Genomic DNA, 6,389 nt, shown 5'->3' on the forward strand with positions numbered 1-6,389 from the left:
TTTTACAGATGAAGTAACTGAGGCAGAGAGAAGTTACTTGACTTGCCCAAGGTCACACAGCAGACAAGTAGTGGAGCTGAGTTTAGAACCCAGGTCTTTCCTACTCCCAAGCCCGTGCTGTATCCACTAGGCCATGCTGCTTCACATAAGTGGTGTAGGTCTGAGGGAGGGGTGAATAAAAAGGTGCAAATCTAAGTGCAAGGAAGCAGTGTAGCTCAGTGGAAAGAGCCCAGGCTTGGGAGTCAGAGGTCATGGGTTCTACTCCCGCTCCGCCACTTGTCAGTTGTGTGACTTTGGGCAAGTCACTTAATTTCTCTGTGTCTCAGTTACCTCATTTGTAAACTGGGGATTAAAACTGTGAGCCCCATGTGGGACAACCTGATCACCTTGTATCCTCCCCAGTGCTTGGCACATAGTAAGCGCTTAACAAATGCCATTATTATTATTATTAAGGATGATGCAGAAGGGCCTGGGATAGGAGGAAATGAAGGCTTAGTTGGGGAAGGCCTCTTTGAGGGTAAGGAAGAGTGATGGTCTGTCGGATATGAAGAGGGAGGGAGTTCCAGGCCAGAGGCAAAATGTGGCTGATGCAAGACAAGGCAAGGTAAGACAAGGCACTGTATTATAGTGCTTGACTTCCCTCTCTTTGAGATCAGGGATCCTGTCAATTAACTCTACTGTACCTTCTCAAATACTTAGGATGGTGCTCTGCACAGTAGTTGCTCAATAAACACTATTGATTGATCATTCATTCATTAAATTATATTTATGGAGCGCTTACTGTATGCAGAGCACTGTACTAAATGCTTGAGAAGTACAAGTTGGTAACATATAGAGATGGTCCCTACCCAACAACGGGCTCACAGTCTAGAAGGGGGAGACAGATAACAAAACCAAACCATGTAGACAGGTGTCAAAATTGTCAGAAGAAATAGAATTATAGGTGTATGCACATCATTAACAAAATAAGTAGAATAGTAAATATGTACAAGTAAAATAGAGTAATAAATCTGTACAAATATATTCAAGTGCTGTGGAGAAGGGAAGGAGGTAGATCAGAGGGGGGGATGGGGAGGAGGAGAGGAAAAATGGGGCTCAGTCTGGGAAGGCCTCCTGGAGGAGGTGAGCTCTCAGTAGGGCTTTGAAGGGAGGAAGAGAACTCGTTTGGCGGATATGTGGTGTGGAGGGAGGACATTCCAGGCCAGGGGAAGGATGTGGGCCGGGGGTCGACGGTGGGACAGGCGAGAATGAGGCACAGTGAGGAGCAGCATGCAGAAGCAGCGTGGTTTAGTGGCAAGTCCCACGTCCTCTCCCCCTCCTCCCCCTCCACATCCCCCCCACCTTACCTCCTTCCCCTCCCCACACCACTTGTATATATGTATATATGTTTGTACATATTTATTACTCTATTTTATTTGTACATATTTATTCTATTTATTTTATTTTGTTAATATGTTTTGTTTTGTTGTCTGTCTCCCCCTTCTAGACTCTGAGCCCACTGTTGGGTAGGGACCGTCTCTATATGTTGCCAACTTGGACTTCCCAAGATCTTAGTACAGTGCTCTGCACACAGTAAGTGCTCAATAAATATGACAGAATGAATGAATGAAAGAGCATGGGCCTGGGAGTCAGAGGCTGTGGATTCTAATCCTGTCTCTGCCACTTATCAGCTGTCTGACCTTGGACAGGTCACTTAACTTCTCTGTGCCTCAGTTGCCTCATCTGTAAAATGGGGATGATCAGAGGGTGCCCCACAGTTGAGGGGCTCATGGCAAGAGTTTCTAGGTGCCCCACCCAGGCACCTTAGTTTCTTCCCTCAGGGATTGTCAGGGGTGGAACTTCCCCTTCTGGGATGCCTGCAGGGATACTTTGAGATCCTTGGGGTTCACAGGGACATCCTGGCAAAATCATTGTCCAGATCAACTCAGCTCCCACGTCCCACAATGACAGACACCTCCATCACCTTCCTCCTTCCTGCTGTCTGCAGCGGGGGACGGAAGGGCACAGTCAGTCAGTCAATCGTATTTATTGAGTGTTCACTGTGTGCAGAGCACTGCACTAAGTGCTTGGGAGAGTCTTGTCATGCCGTTGAGTCATCTCCGACCCATAGCAACGCCATGGACACATCTCTTCCAGAATGCCCCACCTCCGTCTGCAGTCATTCCGGTAGTGGATCCATAGAGTTTTATTGGTAAAAATACAGAAGTGGTTTACCACTGTCTCTCTCTGTGCAGTCAACTTGAGTCTCCACCCTCGACTCTCTCCTATGCTGCTGCTGCCCAGCGCTGGTGAGTCTTGACTTGGAGCAGATTGTCGTCCACTCACTAGCCACTGCCCAAGCTAGGAATGGAATGGGTAGGCCACTGCTTGACTCTCCCTCCCGTAGCCAATGCTGGTAGAGGACTGGAAACTCTCCAGGTGCGACCCTGAGAGGGGCTAGGGAGAGTACAATATAACAATATAACAGACATGTTCCTTGGCCACAGTGAGAGTAGAGGGAGCTTACCAGCAGACAGTGTGACCTGGTGGAAAGAGCCAGGAACTGGGAGGTGGAAGACCCAGACTCTAATGCCAGTTCCTCTACGTTACCTTGGACATGTCACTTACCCTCTCTGTGACTCACCTTCCCCAGCTGTTCAATGAGGATAAGATACCTGCTTTACTCATACTGTGTACCTCTGGAGACTGTGTCAGTTCTGATGATCCACCCCAGCTCTTAGCAAAGGACTTGGGACATGGTAGGCACTTGAGACACCATAGCTACTTAACTAATCTTAATTTACCTGCTTAACCACTGGGAAAATGAAACATTCAAATGGAAATTTACTTGTTCAAGATCATGCAGTGGATCCGAAACTGAAGCCACGAGTTTGGACTTCCAGGAGTTTATTGCTTTGACCCCTTTGCTCTCTTCCCAGTCCAGCCTTCTGGAAGCAGTGTGGCTTAGTGGCAAGAGTATGGACTTGGGAGTCAGAAGTTGCGGGTTCTAATCTTGGCTCTGCCACTTGTCAGCTGTGTGACTTTGGGCAAGTCACTTAACTTCTCTGTGCTTCAATTACCTCATCTGTAAAATGGAGATGAAGACTGTGAGCCTCACGTGGATCAACCTGATTACTTTGTAACTACCCCAGTGCTTAGAACAGTGCTTGACACATAGTTAGGGCTTAACAAATACAATTATTATTATTATTATTATTATTATTATTATTATTATTATTATTTTTATTATTATTATTCCCAGTCTCTAGGACTGAGCCAGGACTTTGGGGTCCTCTCCAATTCACCTTGGTATGTCCCATCTTTTCCCCATTCTCCCTCCTGAATTGAATGGGGATTCAATTCTCTTCTTTTAACGGTAATTGTAAGGGCTTACTGTGTGTCAAGCACTGTTCAAATAGGGTCAATACTAGTTAATTAGGTCAGACACAGTCCCTGTCCCACATGGGACTCACAGTCTGAGCAAGAGAAAGAACAGGAATTGAATTCCCATTTTGCAGTTAAGGAAACTGAGGCACAGAATCGTGAAGTGATTTACTCAAAGGTCATACAACAGGCAAGTAGTGGAGCCAGGATTAGAGTCCAGGTCCTCTGGCTCCCAGATCGGAGATTTATCCACTAGGCCATGCTGCGTCCCTTTTCCTTCCTACTTAGACTGTGAGCCCCATGTGGGACAGGGACCGTGCCCGAGATGACTATGTCTGAGATGATTAACTCGTACCTACCCCAGCATTTAGAACAGCCGTTGATGCTTAATAAGCACTGGGCAAATACAATAATAATGTTAAAAAGAATTCTCCTTGGCATGGCCTGTCCCCCTCTCCACATTCACCCCATGAACCTCACAATCTGACCTGCCAAGCACTACCACATGGGAGAGAATTACGCTTCCTGAATATGGGTCAGAATATTTGAGCGGATGTGAAATCGGTAAACATGTATAAAAATAAACTTTTTTTGGAGTGACAGGCAATTCCCTAAGGCATCGCCTCCTTCATCTGAGCCCCAGAAATCTGTCCAGGGACACGGGGACCACACCTTCTCCTCCCCCTCCTTGGTCCCAGCCCCAAGAAAAGAGGTGTCATCTATTTCTTCTCTGGTGACCCGGGGGTCAGCTGGCCTAAGGTGAGCATCACTGGTGAGGTAACCTGGTGCTGGAACCTCGGTGGTGGTTCAGGCCTAGGCTGTTCCACCCCCACCACCCTCTCCCTTCCCCTCTCTCTCATCCTGTGAATCCATAGTATTTATTGAGGGCTTACTGTGTGCAAAGCACTGTACTTAGTCAATTAATGAATGAGATTTACTGAGCTTTGTCAGCCAGTCAATTGTATTTATTGAGCACTTACTATATGCAAAGCACTGTACTAAGTACTTGGGAGAGTACAATATAACAGACACATTCCCCACCCACAATAATAATAATAATGATAGTATTTGTTAAGAGCTTACTGTGTGTCAAGCACTGTTCTCAGTGCTGAGGTAGATACAAGTTCATCAGGTTGGACACAGTCCCTGTCCCAGATTGGGATCACACTCTTAAAACCCATTTTTTACCGATGAGGTAATTGAGGCACAAAGAAGTTAAGTGACTCGCCCAAGGTCACACAGCAGACAAGTGGCAGAGCCAGGATAAGATAGAACCTATGACCTTCTCAAGTCCGAGGCCTGTGTTTTATCCACTACAGCATGTGAGCTTGTAGGTGCAAACCCTGCCCATGTGGAGTTTACGACATACAGGGGGAGGCAGACATTAAAGTAGATAGAGGAAATAGAGAATATTTACATAAGTATTGTGAGGCTGGGGTGAGTATCAGAGTGCTTAAGGGGTATCCAGAGAGAAATGCTTGTGAGAGTGTAATACAATTAGTAACACAATCCCTGCCCTCAAGGAGTTTACATTAAAATAAATTACAGATAGGAGGAAGTAGTAGAATATAAAGATAGGAAAGATAGGGTAGAAGAAAGATAGGGTAGAAAACAAACAACCAAAGATATTTAATGAATGCTTACTGTGTGTTTGTGATGGTGTTTGTGTGATGGTATTTGTTAAGCGCTTACGCTAGAGAAGCAGTGTGGCTTAGGGGAAAGAGCAGAGGGTTGGGAGTCAGAGGTCGTGGGTTCTAATCCCAGCTTTGCCACTTGTCAGCTGTGTGACTTTGGGCAAGTTGCATATCTTCTTTGTGCCTCAGTTACCTCATCTGTAAAATGGGGATGAAGACTCTGAGCCCCACGTGGGACAACCTGATGTTCTTCTATCTACCCCAGCGCTTAGAACAGTGCTTTGCGCATAGTAAGCATTTAACAAATACCATTATTATTATTATTATTATTATTATTATTATTATTATTATTATTATCATTATGTACTAAGTGCTGGGGTAGATACAAGCTAATCAGTTCAGACACAGTCCATATCCTACAAAGGGCTTACAGTCCTCATCCCCATTTTAAAGATGAGGTAACTAAGGCAAAGAGAAGTCAAGTGACTTGCCTAAGTCTGCACAACAGACAAGTGGTGGAGTCAGGATTAGAACTCAGGTCCTTCAATCAATGGTATTTATTGTGTGCCTAGCATATGCAGAGCACTGTACTAAGGGTTTGAGAGAGTACAGTGGAGTTGGAAGACATGATCCCTGCCCACAAGGACCTTCCAGTCTTATTGGGGAGTATAAAGCTGTCATTATGCAGGCCCAATCCTGGGTCTTTTCAAGGAGGAGGGAGGAGGCCTACTGACCTTACCTTATCTAACCTTTCCTCTTTTTCCTTACCTTCCCCTCCTACCTTCTGTGCTTTAATGCACACTTCAGTGCTCTAACTGCCAACCTACTCACTGTACCTTGGTCTCATCTATTTCACTGCCAACTTCTGGCCCATGTCCTACCTCTGGCCTGGAACTCCCTCCCTCTTCATGATCTCCCTCCCCACCTTCAAAGCCTTGTTAAAATCACATCTCCTCCAAGAGGCCTGTGTCCAACTTGATTATCTTATTTTTACCCCAACTCTTAGTAATAATAATAATAATAACAATAATAATAATGGCATTTATTAAGTGCTTACTATGTGCAAAGCACTGTTCTAAGCACTGGGGAGGTTACAAAGTGATCAGGTTGTCCCACGGGAGGCTCACAGTCTTAATCCCCATTTTACGGATGAGGGAACGGAGGCACAGAGAAGTTAAGTGACTTGCCCAAAGTCACAGCCGACAATTGGCAAAGCCGGGATTTGAACCCATGACCTCTGACTCCAAAGTACAGTGCCTGGTACATAGTAAGAGTTTAATAAATACCACTAAAAGCAAAAAACAACAAACATCAAAAAAACTGACGGTCCATCTTGTCAGTGGTCCCTACTTCCTGTTGGGATAACCAGTCAATTCTCCACCTCCCCTCTCT

At 45.5% G+C, this 6,389-nt stretch overlaps 1 non-coding gene across 1 annotated transcript; it reads right to left on the reverse strand.

The window, feature by feature from the left end:
- Positions 1-2,298: 2,298 nt before the first annotated feature.
- Positions 2,299-2,436, reverse strand: LOC119931067. The gene has a single exon (XR_005451933.1). It is a non-coding gene; the product is annotated as a small nucleolar RNA SNORA7 (small nucleolar RNA).
- Between the last annotated feature and the right edge of the window lie 3,953 nt (positions 2,437-6,389).

This window comes from Tachyglossus aculeatus, chromosome 7 (genome assembly GCF_015852505.1).
Source record: "Tachyglossus aculeatus isolate mTacAcu1 chromosome 7, mTacAcu1.pri, whole genome shotgun sequence".
Classification (NCBI taxonomy): domain Eukaryota; kingdom Metazoa; phylum Chordata; class Mammalia; order Monotremata; family Tachyglossidae; genus Tachyglossus; species Tachyglossus aculeatus.